Source organism: Mus pahari, chromosome 1 (assembly GCF_900095145.1).
Source record: "Mus pahari chromosome 1, PAHARI_EIJ_v1.1, whole genome shotgun sequence".
Taxonomy (NCBI): Eukaryota; Metazoa; Chordata; class Mammalia; order Rodentia; family Muridae; genus Mus; species Mus pahari.
This window is the reverse complement of record NC_034590.1, coordinates 129,370,579-129,392,019: the sequence shown is the minus strand read 5'-3', so window position 1 is coordinate 129,392,019 and position 21,441 is coordinate 129,370,579. Positions and strand designations below refer to the sequence as shown.

Below are 21,441 nucleotides of genomic sequence, written 5' to 3'. Positions count from 1 at the left end.
GGGCCATGAAGTGGGAGTGGGTGGGTAGGGTAGCAGGGAGGTGGGTATAGGGAACTTTCGGGATAGCATTTGAAATGTAAATAAAGAAAATAATAATAATAATAATAATAATAATAATAATAATAATAATAATAATATCATGGGGGGGGAACTAGCCATGATACAAAGCAAAACCACCTCTACCCAGTAGATAGTACACATTTTTCAACATTGCCTTCTAGTATCTGATCTTCATGTTGCTAGATGAGCTTGTTTGTTTTTGTGTGGTGAGCCTGTTACCAGCAGAGGACGCCCTCTCCACACTTCATGCTCCAGTTAGGTCACTTTCTAAACCACTCTAGCTGGATCATTCTGTTCCCTCAGCCCAGGAATTCTTATTTTCAAAATGTCTGTGAGCTCGTATGGTTCTTCTGTCCTCTTTCATTTACTTTTTAAAAGTGTGTGAGTGTGAGTGTGAGTGTGTGTGTGTGTGTGTGTGTGTCTGTGTATGTGTGTGTGTGTATAGTGTGTTTTCCTGATAGTTGAAATGTTGGGTCAGACATAGGCTCAATTAGAAGGTAGTAAGGGGAAGGAAAGAAGTGGCTAATAAGGGGTCTAATAGCCTAATATAATTTGGATCCGATCCTGCAACGTTCCAACTCTGCAGCTCACAAAGTTTTCTTCAGTCAATCGCCTGCAAAATCTTTAACATGGGTGTAGTTGTGCTGGGAGCTTTAGCCCTCTTGGGTAATGATATATACCATGACTTCTTTTATTGTGTCGTCCTTTCTGTCCAAGGCCATTCACCACTTAATGTCTCAAAAGCTGTAGAGGACTGTCTGGGCAAGCTAGGATGTCATATCAACTAGTTAGGATGCCATAGTCTCCTGAGGGTCCCTTCAGGTATTGTTCCTGTAAATGCATTGAACCTTCTGTTGAAGGTGGGTCACCATGTGTCTATAATTAAAACATGAAGAGTAATATAGATATCTAAGACCCAGAAATGGTTGCACACACCTCCAATCTCAGCGCTCAGGAGCCCAGAGACCAAGGACTTGCAGGCCTTAAACCAACTTGAACTCTATAATGAGCTCAAAGCCAGGCTGGGATAGGGGCGAAGACCTGTTTTTTAAAAACCAAACCAAACCAAACCAAACCAAGCCAACCAAACAAGATCAAAACAAACAAAACAAACAAAACAAAACAAGAAACTTTAGTTTTTGTGTGCACAAGGCAAGGAGCAGGTATAAAAAAAAAAAAAAAAAAAAAAAACTCTCACTAATAACCCCTTGATTGTGGACTTCTAGCCTGGAGAATTCTAAGGAAGCTGTGAGCAGCGGTGGGACCTGGGGCTGGAATCCCAGCACCGCAGTGGTCTGAGACAGAAAGGCCTTGAGGCCTACCCTGAAAGTCCCAGACCAGCTTGGCTACACAGGGAAACCCTGTCTCAGGAAAGAGCAGGCTGAGGATTTGCTTCAGCGGCAGAACACTTGTGCAGCATGCACAGTTTCTGATTTCCATCTTCAGCAGGTACAACAACAGAAGACTGAGACGATAAATTCCTGCTGTACGGGCCGCGGAATCTGAGGTGAAACTCAAAGAGCAGAAGAAAGATGCACGCTTAGTTAGGTCCCTCCTCTAGCAGGTTCAAGAAGCCCAAGTAAGCCTGAGAATGCACAGCTCACAATTTTGTTGGTTTGCTTGTTTGTTTCCAGGGTCTTGTTCTTTATGCTAGGCTACGTAGCACAGGCTGACCTCAATCTCAAACTGCTCTCTCTCCCTCTTCTAAAATGCTAGTACCAGAGGCATGAGCTACCAGGGCATAGCTCATGGTTTCTATAGCTACACACTTCCCCGTAGCATACCCTTACAACCTATAAACATTAAACACATTATTAACAGATCAAAGTTATGTATTCTCCCAGTATTATTAAAAACAAGAGGCAAAAATTCTTTTATGTAAACAGTTACCCTCTGTTATTATAACTGACCTAAAAGCACTCTATGGAGTTGTTAATGAGTATCCATTAATTAAACTGATTTTGTATGACTCCAGGGACGGGGAAGTTGGTTTTGTTCTTGTTTGTTTAAAAAAGATTTACTTAATTTTTAAAAAATTTTTATGTCTATGAGTGCCCTGTCTACATATGCACCTGCGTGCCAGAAGAGGTCATCAGATCCCAGGGTTGCGAGCCACCATGGGGTTGCTGGGGATTGAACTCAGGACCCCTGGAAGAGCAGACAGGGCTATTAACAGCTGAGCCATCTCTCCAGCCCTATTGTTTCTTTTTATTGGAATGGGTGCTAGAGAAAGTACTATCACCCTTGGCATTACTCCCAAACTCCCAAGGTTTTAAAGATAACTAGGGACCTTAGATATCATCAAGTTGATGCATTTCAAAATGTACCTACTATTCAGACAAAGCTTACGGACATAGTTACTCTGTTATATTTAACACATTTATATTTCCACAATATTTTTTAATCAACTTTTCACACCCTCTTCTCTCTGCTACTGCTGTGATGTGTGACCAGATGCGTGAGCTCTTGCCTTGAATTCATTCAGTGATGGGCTGCAGCCTGGACACATAAGACAAACCAATCCTTTCTTCCCTGTTGCTGCTTTTTATCAGTGCTTTGTCACAGCACCAGAAGTGAAAGGAGAACTCCAAGGTTAGATCGTGTGATCAGGGCTGTGGGTAGGAAAGCTTGGGGGAGGGAGCGGAGGCATGGAGGGGGTGGGAATAAAGGAAGACAGATCAGAGAATGAAGGCAGTTAAGACAAAGTGAGGGAGCTGCTTGCTTGTGAAATGGGGTTGGGGGGGGAGTACTACAACTGTAAGATCTGGAGTGTTTGGTAAGACTGGGTAGAAAAAATTTTTTCAGAAAAAGCTAAAAACTCTTTTTTTGTTTGTTTTTGTTGTTGTTGTTGGTTTTTTGTTTTTGTTTTTGTTTTTTTTTTGGTTTTGTTTTTGTTTTTTTGGTTTTTCGAGACAGGGTTTCTCTGTGTAGCCCTGGCCATCCTGGAACTCACTTTGTAGACCAGGCTGGCCTCGAACTCAGAAATCCACCTGCCTCTGCCTCCTGAGTGTTGGGATTAAAGGTGTGAGCCACCACGCCCGGCAAGCTAAAAACTCTTAATCCAGAGGTGGTAGCTCATACTTCTTCTAATCCTAACATTTGGGAAGCAGAACGGAGCAGATCTCTCTATTGAGTTCAAAGTCCAGTCTGGTCTACAAATTGAGTTTGAGAACAACTAGGTCTACACAGAGAAGCCCAGTCAAACGAACACTCTAAAGAACTCTTTCTCCTTTCTTTGTTCTCTGTCTCTTTGATCTAGGAACCGTAAACAAAGCTAGAAGGGACACTGTCCCCAGGACTGGCTTTAGCCAGAGGTAAGACTGGACAGAGACTAAGAAGAGGTTTTCTTCCTGGAGAGCTGGAAGAGGCTCTGTCAGGGACTCTTACAGGCTTTATCCTGCATTTCAATACTTCCTTAGGCTGAGGGTGGACGATACATCCAAAGGCTTGGAAGAGAGCTCAGACTAACGCAGGTTGACTATAGTTTACTGAGTAGGGATATAGGAATGAGCTCATTTGAGAGATAAGATTGGGAATGTAAGGTCTGTGTGAGGAGGCCTCATCCATAAGCAAAGAGGTTACCTATAGGTCTTACCTAAGTCCCTTGAGGACCACTTAATCTCTGCAAGAGGTGATTTTTAAGATCTTCACCACCTTTCAAGAGGGCAGTGATGGATCAGGTTCCACATTGCTCTAGAGGAGAGCACACTGGGGAAGCAACAGGATGCTCCAGAGTAGTGCCATCAGAGAGTGCCAAGACTTGAGTTACTTTATTTTACACAGAACAATTTTGACCTAAGTCATTCCATTGTGATCATAAATGCCAAGGTAGAATGACTACATCTTGTTTATACAAGCGCCCATCTGCCATCTGCCAGCGCACCAGGAGCTGAAATCTCTTCAATAATTTATCTGTGCTGATAAATAATTACACACGAGAATATGTCGATTCATATCAGAAACTTCAGACAGGCAAGCTTCTCAATCACACCGGATGTATCCCTCACCTGAGAAGGTAAAGGGCGGGCCTTAAGACGGAGACGTAGCAAGCACGCGGATATCACTTGGTCACTCGTGAGCTTTAGCTAGGAAAACCGCCACAGCAAAGGAACTTTGTTCATCAGTGGCCTCTAGTTAAAGCCTGGTTTCTCCTGAGTCACCGACCCCGGGTGGCACACAAAAGCTTCTGCCGGCGTATCTGCAGGCATTTGACAACCCTGCGCCTGTGACCTGGTTTGCGAAACTTAAATGATCCAATGCAGAAAAATGTCCTTGCGTCTCTATCGGTTCTTTGCCTTTGCCTTCAAACACAGCCTGTCTGATTCCGGCTTAGCCAACACAGCCTGTCTGATTCAGGCTTAGCCATACGCAACTTTGCGATGCGTCATGCGCGAGCGTGTAAAATTAAACTGTAAAGCAAAGGTTAGGTTTAAAAATGAATGTTACAGTTAGCATGGCAAAGCTGAGGGACGGACGCTTAGGAAGGTAAATATGAGGGCTTGCAGCTGGCTATGAGCTAGTCAAGCTGACCGAAAAGAGGAAGGACTGTGCTCTTGGGGGCCGGGGCGGGGGAGGGGTGTGCAGAAAGGAAGTTAGTTGGTTTGGTCTGTAGGTTCCTGCGGTGGCCATCAGGGTGCCCTACCCCCAACCCCCAGCCTCAAGAAGTAGTCTGCAAGGCGCTGCTACTCTTTCCTCTAATATTTCTCAATACACTTAAACACATTCTTGCATCTGAGGCATATAAGTAAAACAGCCTGAATTATGGATAAGGACAGTTTCTAAGAAGGCTTTTGCTTCCTTCTGGAAGTAAGGCATTGCAAGCTGCCCCATGGGTGGTCAAGAGGAGGAGAAAAGGTTGACCAGGAGTCACAGGTTTAGATGCCAGGCAGCCCTAAGCTACTTCCCTTTGTCAGATATGCCCTTCGTCCTGGAGGATGTTCTTGTTTCCTTGCCTACTGAAATAAGCCTCGATTCCTGGCTTGCTCGGCTTGCATCCTACTGTGAATTCTTCCAGATCAGAAGTTAGAGATGGAATGCAAGAGGAGATGCATCTCCCCACCCACGACTTCAGTAATATTAGTAATTAAGTTTGGAGCAAAAGAAGTTATAATTGCCGATGGCTGTGGATACCAAGCAAAATCAGGAATAAATAGAGAATTAAAACCAATGAAATGGACTTAGGGTGTCGAATTTATATCCTTCTAATACACTATGACATGGAGGGAAAAAAAGGCAAACACGTCTGTGTGTCTGACAGAGCTCCCTGACGAGTGTATTATATATACTACAGTTCTCTGATGATATTTATAAAAGGTATTACTAGGGGATGGGAGATGGTTCATTGGCTAAGAGCACTGACTGACTGCTCACCAAGGTGTTGTGCAATAGTTACTTTCTTCTGAGACAGAAACATTCCATCCTGCAGGGTAGCTCCTTAAACAGGAACGTGAACGACTCAAATTTTCTGCAGGAAGTCCCTCAGACTGACCAGATTCACTAGGTGTCTCTCCTTGCCATACTCAGCAATAGAAGCTGAATGTTCTTTTCAAAGGAAGCTGAGCTGCCGAGACTCTTGAGACCCGGACCAGCTGCCTGGAAGAAGTTCAGACCAACTGAGGCACCTGGAAGGACACTCCCCATCCCGCTGCGCTGCCTACAGGTTGTGCCGTGTGCTCCAGGGTCCCAGCTTTTGTGAGCTGCTTGCACGATGTGTGTCTGGTACCCGTGGAAGCTAGAAGAGGGTACTAGATCCTCTGAAAGTGGAGTGTCAGGTGATTATGAGCTGCCATGTGGGTGCTAGAAACCAACCCCAAATCCTCTGCAAGGGGAGCTAGTACGCTCCAGCATTACATAGGACTTATTCTAAAAGCTGACATGCACATTAAAGTTAGAAGGTCAGAGGCTGACTCGGTGGTATAGCTCAAGTAATCAAAGCATTTCCTTAGCATGCCTAAGTCCCTGGTTTCCATTACAGTACCTAAACTGAAACCAAACAAACAGAAAACAACACAACGGAAAAGGAAGAGGTGTGTGTGTGTGTGTGTGTGTGTGTTTCTTATAGATATTGATAGCTCAAAACACACAAACTACATAGGATAAACCTCTGCAGGGCAGATCAGTCCAGAGAGGATGGGGGGTGACAGCTTTCTCATGAAAACAAATGACAGGCTGATGTTCAGATGTCACAATCTGACATTCTATGTGCACTGGGAGGCTTCTCTGCGCATTTACACTTCCAGTAATTTGTTCCCTAGTAAACAGGAAAGTAGATTAGGGATAGAGAAAAGAAATCACAGTTGCTTTTTATCTAGTTGGAACAGAACGCAAACTGGGTGCATTTTGTAGAACATAGTGATCATACTTTTGTTTCCATGACAAAATAAATCATAAACCTCACATGGGAAAAGGCTCATGTTCTTTCTCTGTTCTAGACCTAACACATAATCCACTATGAAAGGAGCTGGAAATGTGGCTGGTCTGCTAGATGATCCCAGTTCAATTTCTACCACCCGCAAGGAGACTCACAGCCATCTGTAACTCCAGTTTGACAGGACTAATAGCCTCTTCTGGCCTCAGAGGGCACTGTATGCATGTGATGAACATACATATCCATGCACATAAAATGATAATGGAATTAAACTTAAAAATGCATTATAACATTACTTTTCTACATAAAATTAGAACAAGGGAGCGTAAGACTGTCACTGGAGGGGAAATCTCTTAAGGAAAGGGTCGAGGTTCTAGGAAGGAATCATTAACTCCCAGTTCATTGTTTCTGCAGGTGGCCAGAGCTGATGTTGCTTTCCCCTGGAAGGCTCCCGGGAGAAGGGAGGGGCAGGGAGCAGGGACAAGGCAAACAAAGCAATCTTCCAAGAGTCATCCCCCCAGAATAGAAAAGAGAAAGGGCCCAAGCTTAGCAGATAGGACACATGGTGCTGGAGTTGACATGAACTGGAGTATTATTGCCCCACTCAGTAGATACTGCTATTCTTCTGTTCTGTTCTGTAGTGGGCAATCCTCAGATCTACAGCCCAAGAGGGTGAACTGCACAGATTGGTGCTTCCAAGACAGCTCAGACTTGCTTTCCACTCCCACTCCCACGGATAATGACTTCTATCCTTGAGGGGCACTAAGCATGCTCACCTGAGACCCACATGCTTGCAAACTTGTAGTTTCTCTCATCTGTATATTTGTGTATTACTTACAGTGTAAAGCATGATGTATAAAGTTGAGTTAGTACTACGAATTAAAGTGCAAAAGAGGAACCAGCTTTCAAGTAAAATCAGGATTACTTGGCAAGCTGCATCCAAAAAACTGACATTGCTTGTGAATATATTGGTTATTCAATAAATTCTGACATTCTGGTGACATAACATGAGATACAAGGTTTATCTAGAAAATGATAAGGCTCTAAAGTTGATGCAGTATAAACCCATTGGTATTTGAACTTTTTACTTATTTTTACTTATTTTTAAGATCAGACACGACAACAGATGGCACATTTCCTGCCTCAGAGGAAGAAGACATAAAAGTTCTTAAAAGATCCCATCCAGGTACCTTGTCCTTGGCCCAGAGAACCAAGAATTCTTAGGAAACAAGAGGAAGTTTGGATTCTAGCTTTCTTTCCGGACCACTGCAACGCCCAGAGGGCGCCCTCACCTCGAGCGGTGGCCGCAGGTGGGCGAAGTGGGACCGGGGGCGTGGTCTCAAGGGTGGGCCTGGGGGCGTGGTCTCGAGGGTGGGTCCTAGGGCGTGGCGCTGGCCGGGAGGTCTGGAGCGCAGAAGGCTGAGCGCGCCAGTATCCGCTTGGTGAGCGGATCCAGCAGTGTTTCGTGCGTTCTGCAGGCACAGGCTCCAGGTAACCTAGGCTGGGCCAGCGGTGGGGTTGCCCGGCAGAGTTGGACAGCACGGAGCCGGATCTAACGGGCGGGACGGGCTGCGCCGAGGAGGCAGTGGTGCTGGAGCAGGGAGAGAGGGCGCTTGGTCCAGGCACCCGGCTAGGATGGAGCAGGAGTCCTCTTCCCACTCTCCTTCCGGTCTCTCGGTGGGACGCGGATACACACGTGGCATCTAGAAGTCATTTTCTGACCACTTTTCCCCGGACTGGTGCAATGAGAGAGGGCTTAGAAATCGGGGTTGGTTGCAGGCATGTAAAGTAGAGACGAACGGTTACAGCGGTGTCTTGGGCGCCAAAGACTTAAACTTCGTAAGGCCATAGGCCAGTGTAGAGACGTTTGTGACTCCCTGTTAGAGCACCGACCGAGAAGCCGACGCTGGGGCAGAGAATGACTACCTTAGGGTGATTGCAAACAGACTGGCCAGTCTGAGATCCAAGCAGTCGCTGCTCTTCCTCTTGCCTTGAGCTACAGGTCTATTACGAAAACGGGTAATTCTTCTTAGACGTGTTACTTCTTTAGTTTTTGCTTTTCCTTGGCTTATTACTTTTTTATTTATTTATTTATTTATTTATTTCTCCCTTCCTTCCTCCCTCCCTCCCTCCCTCATTCCTTCTTTCTTCTCTCTTTCCTGTGACTTCGAACTCAAAGAGATCCTCCTGCCTCTGTCTACCAAGGTTAAAGATGAGCGCCACCACACCTCAAGAGTGAGAAGTCCATTTCATGCTCATAGCTGCTCCCAGTTTCAGTTCTTTTAGTGCAGAATAAAAAATGCAGCCCCCCCCCCGCCCCGTGCAACTGTGGAGGATCCTCCAGTGGAGGCTCCGAGATTGGCTCTGCAAAAAGCAAGTGTCAGATTGGTGTGTGCTTTTTATCTATCCTTTTCACCGCAGAAGAGAACTGCTTTGTTACAAATAATGGAGCTAGAGGCAAACTGGTAGGTAGGAGGTAGTGTTCAGAGAGAGAGCACTGGTGCATTGACTTGAGAAGGAGGGTGGGTGGGGCCGTGACCTGATTTTGGTGAGTGGTGGTGGGGGAGCAATATGGTTTCTTCCTCTGGCCTGCTGCCCCTATTTAGAGCTGTTCTGAAAGGCAGGTTTGTCTTCTGGAAAGGAAGAGGAGGGGTAGACAGTTTTGTTTTGTTTTGTTTTTAAAGATCAGAGTAAATTATCTGTTAGTAGACAGGGGCCCCTCTGCAGGAGCATTGGAAGGCTTCCGTTCTGGAAAGATGGAAAACTACAGGTCTCTCTGCTTTCCTTTTTTCTTCTTTCCTTCTTTCCACCTTCCTTTCTTTTTCAGGCTTTAAAGGTGGGCAACCTAGCTTTCTTAGAAATGGCTAATTAGGAAATTAGGTGGTAGGAAAACACTTAGTACTGATGGAAAGTCTTTCCTGAATGTCAGATGCAGTTTTCTATTAGTTGGTTGGAGACAGGTTCTCATTGTGTAGCTCAGGCTGGCCTCAGAGTCTGGATCGGCTTCCTGAGTGCTGGGATTTCAGGCATATGTAGCACATCTGCTGTTTGCTATGGAGTGTGTAGTAGTTCAGCCTCACTGAGTAATGCAGCCTTGTATATGGACAGATAAGGATCCCTGAGTCTATTTTTAGTATTCATATTAACAAATGAGCAATGTGCTTACCGTTCTTGGTCAGGATGCCAAACACCCAACTGCTGGAAAAGGTATTTGTTCCCAAGTGACTGTCGTAAACCAGGTGTGGTATATTCTTATGGGGACTATATTCTTAGCTTTGATGATGAAGGTTTGGTTTGATACTGTCAGGTTTCCTTTGGAGACAAATATCATGTGTGTTTATAGCACTGCTGACAGTTTTGACCAAATAGGTTTCATCTTGTGATGGGGGTCTGTGAAACCTGCAACTCACTGTGAAGCTGAGAATGGCTTTGAACTTCTAATCTGCACCCACTTCCCAGGAGCTGGAATTGTAGGCAAGTGCCACCAACCCCCTACTGTCCTCTTCATTAACTGTTGAATAAACCCTGAGCTTTATTCCTGTCAGGCAAGTACTGTATACATCAGGCTGTACCCCTAGCCCTTGGCCAGATTTTTTTTGTGACAGGAGATGGTTGTGTACGTTATAGGACTTGTACCAGCATTCCTGTACCCACTGGGTGCTCCAAGCCCCTCCCTTAGGCCAGTGACAATAAACTCAGATGGTTCCAGACCATTGCCAAGGATTTCCCTGTGGAGCAAAGTAGGCCTCTGAGGATGGAAGTCGGTCTACATAGGAAATGCTCAACGTATCAGTGGACTATTGGTTACGTCTTTCCTACCAACGAGTAGAGAAGCAATCAGTAAGTTAAAATGCCTTGAAATATAAGTCTTTTTTTTTTTTTAAATTACAAAGTGCAGAGGGTTATTATTCCCTGTAAATGGCTTCTGTACCCTGCCAAGTTTTACTACCACAGAAATTTCAGGTGTTTATGCCATTGTAAAACTTGATAAGAGTCTAGCATTAGAAACTCAAGGCCAGAGAAGGAACACTGAGGGACCGAGAGATGCCTCAGTGGTTAAAAGAGCAGTTGCTGCTCTCAGACGAGAATCAGAATTCCGTTTCCTGAACCCATGTTGGATGGCTCACAGTGGCTGTAAGTCCCACTTCAAAGGGTCCTATGCACTCACCAGGCTTCTTTTGTTAGCTGCCTGCACAAGCACGTAGTTATATACACATAGACACATGCACTAAAATAAATACACAAATAAATACTTTTAAAAGGAAATATTGAACTAATTTTTGATTTTTTTAAAAATATACTCAACGTTTCTTTCAGCTTTTTGAAGTTAGAGAAGTATCGACTGACCGTGCATATTGAGTACAGAAAGTTGACAGTCTGAAGTATCAGCCCAAAAGAAAACTAAACAATAATTCTCAGTGCACACCTTTAACCCTAGCTCTCCAGAGGCTGGGCTAGGAGGATGAATGGTTAAAGTTTCCCCCTGGGCTACCTACAGACCCTCCTAAAACAAGCAAACCAGATAGGCTGTGAATAAAGCCATTGTGGTGGCTCAGCAGGAAGAGATGCCTGCCGGCAGGCCTGCCACCTAACTTCAATCCCGGGTCCCATGTGGTAGAAGAGAATCAACCTTTGGCCCACATCATTCTGCTGTGCATTTCTGCAGTCTGAGAACCCAACAGTTAATGAAAAGGACACTTTAAAATACACGCAGTCACTGATATGGGGAGGTATCGTGACCCCTCTTTAGACCTTAGATCAATAAGCTCAGGGAGGAGAAAGCATAGCCCAGGCTATGAAAGGTGGATTCTTATCCAGGAATTGGTTGGAGTTGGCCCCTTCAGAAAGTAATTTGTAGAACTCAGGACTAGATACATAATTTGAGAGACTGTTTGTTTAAAATGTAAAAAAACTTAGGTTGGTGGCAACAGAGTATTTAAGGGACCCCCTGTGATGGACACACACGCTGTGTATCAAGAGAAGTTGGCTCCATTAAAGCTCTCTCCATAATTAAATGGAGGATGGTGGCTCTCCCCCAAAGGCAATGGTGCTACCACCAAACACTGGAATCTCTTGTTTTTGTTTTTCTCTGTGCCAGGTGGGGATCAAACTCAGGGCTTTGCTTCACTTAGGCAGGACCCACTCCTCTGAGCAGTCCCTCATGGAGTTCCTGAGTCATTGGTCTGTAATTTTCCATCCAATTAGGAACTTCCTAAGAAATGCCCCCAAGATTCGCTTTTCTTTTGTTAATGCAGTAGGCTTCCTTCCTTGGGGTTCTGGGTACCTTCCTGGCTTGTTCAGTCAGGACTTTACTGAACAGCTGTTTACTGAGGCTGGTATTGTTGGCTCTGGGTCTCCAGCTCCCACCATGACAGAGTGAATGTTTCTGCATCTGTTCACTGCAACCTTGAGCTAACCTGTTGGCTAGAGAGAGGCAGACAAGCACCCAGTTAGTTGCCTAGGTTATCCTAATCTTAAGTGGTGGTGTTTGTTGAAAAGCACGGGGTGTTGTTTGTTGAGCAAGGGGCCCCTTGCATGGTTTAGGGGAGACCTGCAAGGTCTCTTTCGTGGTAAATTGTGTTTGATATTTAACATGTCCAAAAAGTGAACAGGAAACAACCATAAGGGGATAGGTTTCTAGGAGAAGAGTGAAAATGACTAGGATGAAGCCCTAGGGTCATTTGTAGGATCTGAGGGTAGGGGTGATACCCACTCCTGGGTTCTGGGGGTTTCAAATGATCATACTGCAGCTGGGCAGGGCACTGTGTGAGGGGTGGGTTCTGCTGGTACTCGTGGTGCCCTTGTGGGGCACCAGTGGGAGATGAGGCTTCAGTTCCTCATCCAGAGAGACATGTAGCTCAGCCTGTGCAGTCATGTGCAGCCACCCAGGAGGGGAGAGTGGGTGTTAGCAAACAGGGCCACCCGGTGCCCCTACAGTCAGTCCCCCAAGCATAGTGTGATGGATGAACTATAATAGCCAAGAGAATGAGACTTGTTTTGTGGTTGAAATCAGAAATATAGTGGTGATTAACTAATACTGTTGATGGGAGTGGGGGTGGGGGGGTAGCAAGATGATTTAGACGTTTGTGGTATGGACACGTGAGTGGGGTGGGGTGGGATAGGGAAAGCCACATTTATGGCGCTGGAAGCATGGGGGTGGGTGGTGGAAGGCAGGTGGAAGGGCAGGATGAGGTTGGCACCAGGTTGGGGAAAGAAGGTAATTCCCCTCTGGAGCTGTTTTGCTTGTGAAACAACCAAATGGAGCAGAGAGACTGGCAACTAGAAAGATCCAGGGTGGAAGTGTCTGCAGACCTGAGTACTAAAGCCTCCACAGAGAGGAAGGGTCTTTCCCAGCAGCTATAGACCATTCCCTGTGCTGGGAGGCCAGTGTACATAGGGAACCAGGTACACATTCGGGGTAGGCAGAAAAGACCTGTCGTCTGTGGTTTCTGGGGTCTTGTTTCCTTTTGTTTTTGTTTGGTCAGAATAGAGCTGGGATACATTGCATTTGTTTATTTGTTCTGGAAAAATCTGGTAGATAAGTGGCTAATAAAGTATGGGGAAATAGAAGGTGGGGCCAAATTCCAGAGATGATAAGGGTGTCGGGGCAGGGGTGGTCCTGTGATAGGAGAGGGAGGGGGGATGAAGATGCTTTACATCTGGGACTCAAGACTTCACCTCACTTTGCTCAAAAGAAAGAAGCAAGATCGTGAGCTGAAGCTGGTTTCTGAAGTAGTGTATTTCTTTCTTGAACTAGTGTGGTTTTTTTTTTGTTTTTTGTTTTTTGTTTTTGTTTGTTTTTTTTTTAAAAAAAAAAACAGCTTCTTCTTTTAAAAAATACTAATTTTGCTGTGCTAGGGATTGGATTCATGAAAGACAAGCCCTCTTTTACTGGACTGCAGTCCAGCCTGCTGGAGTATTTTCTGGTGCCAAGGTCCATGACTGAGCTCTAGGAAAAACTGTTTGGAACGGTGTTCACTGCGGTTGGTTTAACTGGTCCCGGGAAGAGGTGAACAGAAACCCTGCTCACTACAGGTGGGGCCAGGGATAGACTACAGGGTCCCACCTCAGTCTGTCTTGATGAGCCAGTGGGAACATGAGTGAGGGGTAAGGAATGTGGGTGGGCCGGAGAGTGGCCTCACTCCTTGGAAACTTTTCTGGACAAATCACGGTCTTTTGTTTACGCTGACCGTCTTAGCTTCCCCTGCTGTCCTGGTGACCTAGGGTTTTTCCAATGTCATTTTGTAAACAGTGAACCGTTTGATATGTTACTTCATATGCCACTAAAATCTTGTCTATGGCCATTGTAACGACAAGGAAGTACTGCTCCCCCTTAAGAAGCCCAAATCTGCCGGGCGTGGTGGTGCACGCCTTTAATCCCACCCAGCACTTGGGAGGCAGAGGCAGGCAGATTTCTGAGTTCGAGGTCAGTCTGGTCTACAAAGTGAGTTCCAGGACAGCCAGGGCTATACAGAGAACACCCCCCCCCCCCCAAAAAAAAGAAGAAGCCCACATCTAATCTGGATATATTGTAGCCTTTCCCCAAGAACCTCTGTGTCTGTCAACTCCTGTGCTTAAATTCCACTAGTGGTCCCTGACAGGGTGTCGTGAGCTGCTGTGGCGACCATGTGGAGTTGAGTGTCTGCCCTGCACTGAGCTCTGCTTCGTAACTTTCAGCCTGTGCTTGGGTGACTAATGTCAGTGACACCTGACATGGGTCTTGGCAATTTTGCCAAGATTACCAAAGGACAATCTTGAGCGCCATTCATTAGAAACATTACATTTAAATTTTTTGTTGTTTGTTTTTGTTTGTTTGTTTGTTTTTGTTTGTTTGTTTGAGACAGGGTTTTTCTGTGTAGCTCTGGCTGCCCTAGAAGTCATTCTGTAGACCAGGCTGGCTTTGAACTCAGAACTCAAATGATTCTGCTGCATCTGATTCCCGAGTACTGGGATTAAAGGCATATACCACCACTGCCTGGCTACACTTACATTTTTGAGATATATTTTGTTACTGACCTAGTGCTTGGTGATAAGGCTAGGCTCCACTTGGCTAGGCTAGCTGTCTAAGGAGCTCCAGAGAAGCCCCAGAGATCTGCTTGTCTCTTTCTTTTCAGTGCTGAGATTACAAATGTGCGTCACTGTGTCTAGCTTCCTCCTCCTTTTGTTCTTTTTCTTAACAAGGTTTCTGGGGATGGAACTCAGGTCTTCATGCTTGTCAAGCAAGTACTATGCTGACCCTGACAGAAGCACCTTGATGCCTCACCTTGATGCCTCAGGCTTCTAATCGCAGCAATTAAGCTGGGGTGGATCCAGGGAGCTAGCTGGGCAGTATCTGCATACATACTTGACGTTCAGTGAGATACTATGCATCCAATAAATAAATAAATAAATAAATAAATAAATAAATAAATAAATAAATAAATAAATAAATAAGCAAGCAAGCAGGGGAGTGACTGACTGAAAGATACCTGATATTGACCTGGTTTCTACATGCACATGCAGGTACATGTCTGTGTACCCTGCTCACACATGTGAACATGTACACACATAGTGATCAGACTATGAAGAGTGATTGATACAGTGGGTTCTCCTGAAATTTATAAATATACTTTATAAATATATTTAAAGTTATATATTATGTTTATAATATAAACGTAATATATAACTTTAAATATAGTAATATATCTAATATAATATATGTAATATATTATATTATACTATAATATACCATACTATTATGTTATCTCTTATATATCTCATTGTGCTCATAACTGCAATTATTTGTCAATTGGAGTGTATTTATGGGGTGGGGGTATAGCTCAATAGAACACTTGGAATGTGGAAGACCTCAAGTTTGATGCCTAGCTCTGCCCAAAAAGTAAAATAAAAACTTCCCCCGTGAACATCTGGCAGAGCTGTAATGACTTAAACATCTGTCGATGTGATATCTTTCTCTACCAGCCACTACTTTGGTCACATGGTGGTCACATGCTGTTGCTGAGAATCGGCCTAAGTCATTTTGCTTGCTTTTGGAAGCCCATCAGTGAGGGCTCCTGCTCTCTGGACAGCAGTGTGAGAACAGGTAAAGGTGAACATTGAAAAGCAAGTCTCAGATCGATGCTGTTATCAGTGTGGGCTCTGAGTAAGCCTTCTGTGAAAGGCCAGCTGCAGGATTCAGCTGGAGTCAGGTAGTCAAGAATTTTCTGGAATCGGTCATTGGACATAGGAATGTGCCTAGGGCACTGTCTCACTTGCCAGGATTGCTTGTTTGTCATTGTAAGGGGAATGCAGAACTGGCAGTATGTATGTCTAACCTGCAACAGTTGGAGCACTAGAGCTCAATCTGTTAATTTGTAAGGTAGAAATCACCAGTGGGAGGGAAGTCTTAATTCCTTTCTCTGATTAATAGAGCCTTTAGGATTTAGGAAACCTCCCTGTAGTTACCATGTGGCTTAGTCCCCACATACCACAGGCTGTAGGTGGAAACCTACACTAGCATGAGTGTGTGTGTGGGGGGGGTTGTCTCTGTGTGGGGGGGGAGGTGTGTGTCTGTGGGGGGGGGCGTCTGTGTGTGCGTGTGTGTGTGTGTGTGTGTGTGTGTGTGTGTGTGTGCGCGCGCGCATACTTTTGTACTTTTATACACTGCTAGGGATCAAACGCAGGACCTCTGGTATGCTTGACAAGTATTTACTGTTGATATAAATTTCATCTTTCTGATGAAATATTTTTGAAATAAATTATATAGAATGTAACAGCAAACTTCTAAACTCCTTGAACATAAACAGTGGCAAAAAAAAAAAAAAAAGCATTAAAAAAATTCCAAAAAAACAAAAACATGGGGGTGGAGAACTTACTCATGGTTACTAGCATTTGGTTTAGCAAATGACCTGGGTTCAATTCCCAGCATCTACATGGAGGCTCACCACCTTCTCAGGTGCCTCAGGCATGAATGTGATACACAGACATATATGCAGACAAAACACACACATAAAACAATATTACAAAATTAAAATGAGCCTACATAATTGTCTTTGCATCAAGTTCTTTACTTTAGTGTCATAGGTATCTCTAACATTTTGAGGAAGTGTTTCTTAGTGCTAAATCATTCCTATTGTGAAGGGAGCTCTTTTTTTGGTAGATATGATTTTGAAACAAACAAGAAGTGAGTAGTGATCTGGAAAGATGGCTCAGTGGTTACTGCTTTTGCAGAGGACATAGTTCAATTCCCAGTACCCATGCGAGAGGCAGCTCATGATGGATGGTCTGAAACTCTAGTTCCAGGGGATCAGATGCCTCTGGCCTCTGTGTGTCCCTATACTCATGCACGCGCACACACACACACACACACACACACACACACACATACACACACACACAAAGGTGTATATTAAAATAGATGCATAAGAAGTTTACATTATAAGATACACTGATAGATTGATCGTGGCCATTAATATTTTATGTCAAAAATAAATTCTACTAAGATATCTTTGAAAAGCCTAGCTGACTGGTACAGAATTATTTGTTGTTGATAGTAAAGTTAACTGAATTGAAAAGGGAATGTAGGGAGAGAAGCCATGTTTGAATGATAATGACCACAGGAAAGGTCACAAGGAGGATGCCATTCCTCCCAAAATGCAGAATTGAGCAGTGACTATAGAAGGGAATGTGGAAGGACACAACCTGGGTGACGTTCCAGGCTGGGTGTAGCCTCTAAGTCCCACACCATCCTGACCTTTAGAAAGCCATTTAGAGCTGGGTGTGGTTGGCCATACCTGTAATTCCAACCTTTGAAGTCGGAGTCTGAGAGATCTCTGAGTTCAAAGACAGCCTGGTCTCCTAAACCCAGCCACAGCTGCATAAGGAGCCCCTCCTTATAAAACAAACAAACAAACAAACAAACAGAAAAAAAATCTTTTAAACCTCTATGGTCTCTTTTCTCACCAATTAAATTGGAGGTTGTATCTTTAAACTAGATCGACTTTTTTCTTTAGGATTCTGGACCTGTAAGTTGGTGAAATGCTGTTATGTGTCCCTGGTTTTAAGTGTTTACCTTATTATCTGAAGGACTAAGAAGTAAGCCCAGAGGCATAGGACCTTGTTTCTTTATGGCAAAATTTTTCTTAAATTACAGGACAGCCATATATACCCACACCCAGAAGACCCAGTAACCATGCCCTGGACTCTGTTCCCCAAAGTTCCAGTTTTACAATGACACATTGTTCCAAAAATAATGTTTAATTACCCTTACAAAGTCTGCAATTTTCTCTAGAAGGCTTAGCAAATAAACACTGTGAGTTCCTCGAGAGCTGGTCCTATGAATTATTTATTTTGGTATTTTCCTCCCCAGAACCTGGAATCTGTTTTTTTAGTAAGGTGCTCAGTATGGAATTATAATTGAATACACTGGAGAATTTCATAGTAACTCTGAATTACGTTGGAGTATCTGGTAGCATGCTGGAAAAGAAAGGGTTTTCTCTGGGTTGAAGAGATGGTTCAGTGGCTAACAGTGGACCCAAGTTCACAGCCCCCAGCATATGTTTGTATTCACAGCATTGGAGAGCAGAGACTAATGGGTCTGGTAGCTCGCTAGCCAGCTAACCTAGCCAAAATGGTGAGCGAGCTTCTGTTTCAGTGAGACACCTGTCTCAGGCAGTGGGGGAGAGGGTGCTAGAGGAAGACATGCCCCTCCCATCTCACCTCTGAATGTTGGGAGTTGAGGCTAGCCTGCTTTACATAGCTAGACCTAGTCTCAAAACTGAACAAACAACAGATTTAGCAAAACTTGGATATACAGGAATGGTAAACAACCATAGAGTTCATTGTGAGTTAAATATAGTAGAAGCATGTTATAGATTGGTTTGCTTTTTAAAAATTTTTTATGTGTATTTATATTTTACCTACATGAGTTTATACTTTATGTGCATTCTTGATCCCCAAGGAGGCCAAAAGAAGGCATTAGATCCCCTGGGACTGGAGTTACAAGTGGTTTGAACTGCCATGTGGGTGCTAGGAATTGAATTTGGATCCTTCGGAAGAGCAGACAGTACTTTGCATTTAACATTGAGTCCCTTTGGGCCTGCTTACTCTTTAGAATTATGGAGGGTGGTAGGCTGTGTTTGAGACAGGGTCTTGTAGACCAGGCTGACCTTGAATTTTCGATCATCTTACTCCCTCTGCCTCTTGAGTACTGTGGTTACATGTGTGTTCACCCACCACACCTAGTCTGGCTCACTTAATCTTAAAAACTCTAAAGTTTTATGTATGAATATTTTCCTAGCTAAACCATTTTAAAAATTTTAATGAAAGAGGCTAATATATACACAATAGGTATTGCAACCTCATACCTCATTAATAATGTGCAATTTTATGTTTTTATGTACCTGTGAAAGAAATACATTTAAATATTTTTTCAAAGTAGACCCTGCAGCTTAGAGACTGTAAGGCCTTTCTGGAGTCTATACTTAAGTGATGGCTTCCAGGGTTCCAGCTGGCTCTGGCTGGCTCCAGAGGTCGTTGTGATCAGATTTTCTTGTTCCTCATTTGTGAGCAAACTCAAGAGAAAGTACTGAAGCAATAGCTGATTGTGAAGATTGCAGGCAGGAACCTTGGTGGTGAGGGACCAACCGCATTACAGCTGAAATGGTGACAAACATTAGAGAGTCTACGCATGTGTTTCTCGGATTTAAAATAATTTCAGAGCGTTGTAGATGAAATCATACTATGTAACTTATGGTTCATTTCGAGGGCATTCAGGTGTACAGAGATTTATAAATACTGGTATAGGAATGCTTTTCCTGGGAATTCCAAAGAAATCCTTCAAAAGGAAACAAAGCTAGAAACATACTAAGATATTCATAGCAAATGCTTGCTCGTATCTCTATAGTTTGGAAGTACCCACATTCATCCCTAAGACACAAATTGTGGTGAAAACAGTAAAGATCCTTGATATCCAGGAGATGGAAAAGGCAGAAGATGATGCCCACCACCCATTAGTGTGAGCAAATAAGACAGTCTGTAACGTTCACAGATACTTACGAAAGGCAGCGAAGTGTGAACCCAGGGCTAGGGGAGGCTCAGAGGCCTTGCCTGTCATGTGCAAGACCCTCCGTGGATACTCTGCCACCCTCCGAATAGAGAGAACCTGAAGGATATGAACTGGTACCACTGTGAATTTGTTTTTGAGAAAATATCATGGTGCTTTGTGAAAATTTGTACTAGAGCTTATGTTGGAGTGTTGATGCCTGTTTAGAAATTTAACACTTCCTTCTTTGAGAATTTCACACATGTGCACTGTGTATTTTGATCATATGTGTTCCCCAGTCCTCACCTCCGTTACCCTCCCCCACTCACTCCCCGGAATTCAACTTCATTGACTTCTCCCTTTCCTCTTAAAAAAAAAAATGTAGGGGGCTGGTGAGATGGCTCAGTGGGTAAGAGCACCTGACTGCTCTTCCGAAGGTCCAGAGTTCAAATCCCAGCAACCACATGGTGGCTCATAACCATCCGTAACAAGATCTGANGCCCNCTTCTGGAGNGTCTGAAGACAGCTACAGTGTACTTACATATAATAAATAAATAAATCTAAAAAAAAATAATGTAACCCACTGGATCCAAAATTACTGCTACTCAGACCTCATGGCTGTGGAACCATTGGAGCGTGGTCAGCCCACCAGACTCTTCTCTACCATCAGTGGGCAATAGCTCCTCTCCTAGGGGTGATTCACGAGTTCCTTCTTCATCCATGCTGGAATGTTGACTGTCTTGATTGATGTCTTCTATATCTCACTCTGTGATGGTGGGTGAGGTTTCCCAGTTAGATTTTGAAGTAATATAAGATCATATGCAGAGCCCAGGTCATAAAGAGCTCCCTGGGACCTTTAGGCTGACACACTTCACAGGAGAGTTTATGATATCCAACCTGTAGGAAGACCGGGGTGGGAGGGTTGCGGGTATGTGGGAATCTAGGGTCCCAGTTAATGACTACCTGTCGCGTGGTTCTTGGCTGTAAATAAAACCTGTGTCTCTGTCCAGGGTGTCGGCCCTTTCTCATCCCTGACAGCTGTTAAACTAGAGCAGCGGACCACATGGAAAGCAGTTGAAGCCTCCGCTTTTTATTACTCTGACTATTCCATGAGAACAAAAATGGTGACTCGGAGGGTCGTGATGAGGACTAAATGAGAATGTATGTGAAACTCTTGCTCATTATTAATGTAATCATTCCTCTAAGTGGTGGGGATGGTAAACACCTTTAATCCAAGCACTTGGGAGGCAGGGGCAGGGGCTGGGGCAGGGACAGGGGCAGGGGTAGGAGCAGGGGTGGAGGTAGGTAGATCTCAGACAAACCCTGTCTCCAAAACAAAAAGAAAAGAAGAGGAGGAGGAAGAAGAGGAGAAGAAGAAAGAAGATGAGGGGGAGGAGAGGACCGGAAGGAAGAAACAAACAAGTCCTTAGTCCTGGACATTTTTGCATTCATTCCCAGATGCACATCAAATTCAAAGGCATTCAATATGAGAAATAGATAACTTTTATCTAAGCTTACACCATTATCCCCATTCCTAGCAGGCCCGAGATGCAGCAGACAGCCTCTCTAGCCCTGGCCCTTGTGAACTTGCTAAGGAACAGCTAAGAACACTAGCACCCAGGAATTTGGCACCTCTGACCAAATTCAACACTCTCCCTTTCTAAGTTAAAGTTCAGAAACACTGGGATAATCCCCAAGCCGGATGAGAGCTCTACCCAAAAGGAGGCCTGTGGTTTGGGGTTTCCCTATAAATGCTCTTTCTGTAGCAGCCAACAGTGGGTGCTTTGGATTCCTGTTCTGTTCCTTGACTCCCTGACCCACTGCCACTTGGACCATCTGGGTACAGAACTTGAATTTCTTTGTCTGGAGGCAGATTCATTTAACAGAAGGCATCAAAGAGGCTGCCCTACTTTTTAGGGAGGTATGGGTATGTTTGAATGTTGTACTTCTCTCTTTCTCTCTCTCTCTCTCTCTCTCTCTCTCTCTCTCTCTC

The 21,441-nt window shown here is 44.3% G+C and overlaps 1 long non-coding RNA gene across 4 annotated transcripts in view; it reads left to right on the top strand.

The window, feature by feature from the left end:
• Positions 1-20,658, top strand: part of LOC115065506 — a 28,289-nt gene extending 7,631 nt beyond the window's left edge. For 2 of the 4 annotated variants that reach the window (XR_003845285.1, XR_003845286.1), the window contains 3 exons: positions 5,612-5,719; positions 7,537-7,737; positions 20,459-20,658. This is a non-coding gene — a long non-coding RNA (uncharacterized LOC115065506). Of the gene's footprint in view, positions 1-1,506; positions 1,640-5,611; positions 5,720-7,536; positions 7,738-20,458 lie in introns of all 4 variants that reach the window. The other 2 variants (XR_003845284.1, XR_003845283.1) reach the window with 2 other exon arrangements.
• Positions 20,659-21,441: the final 783 nt, after the last annotated feature.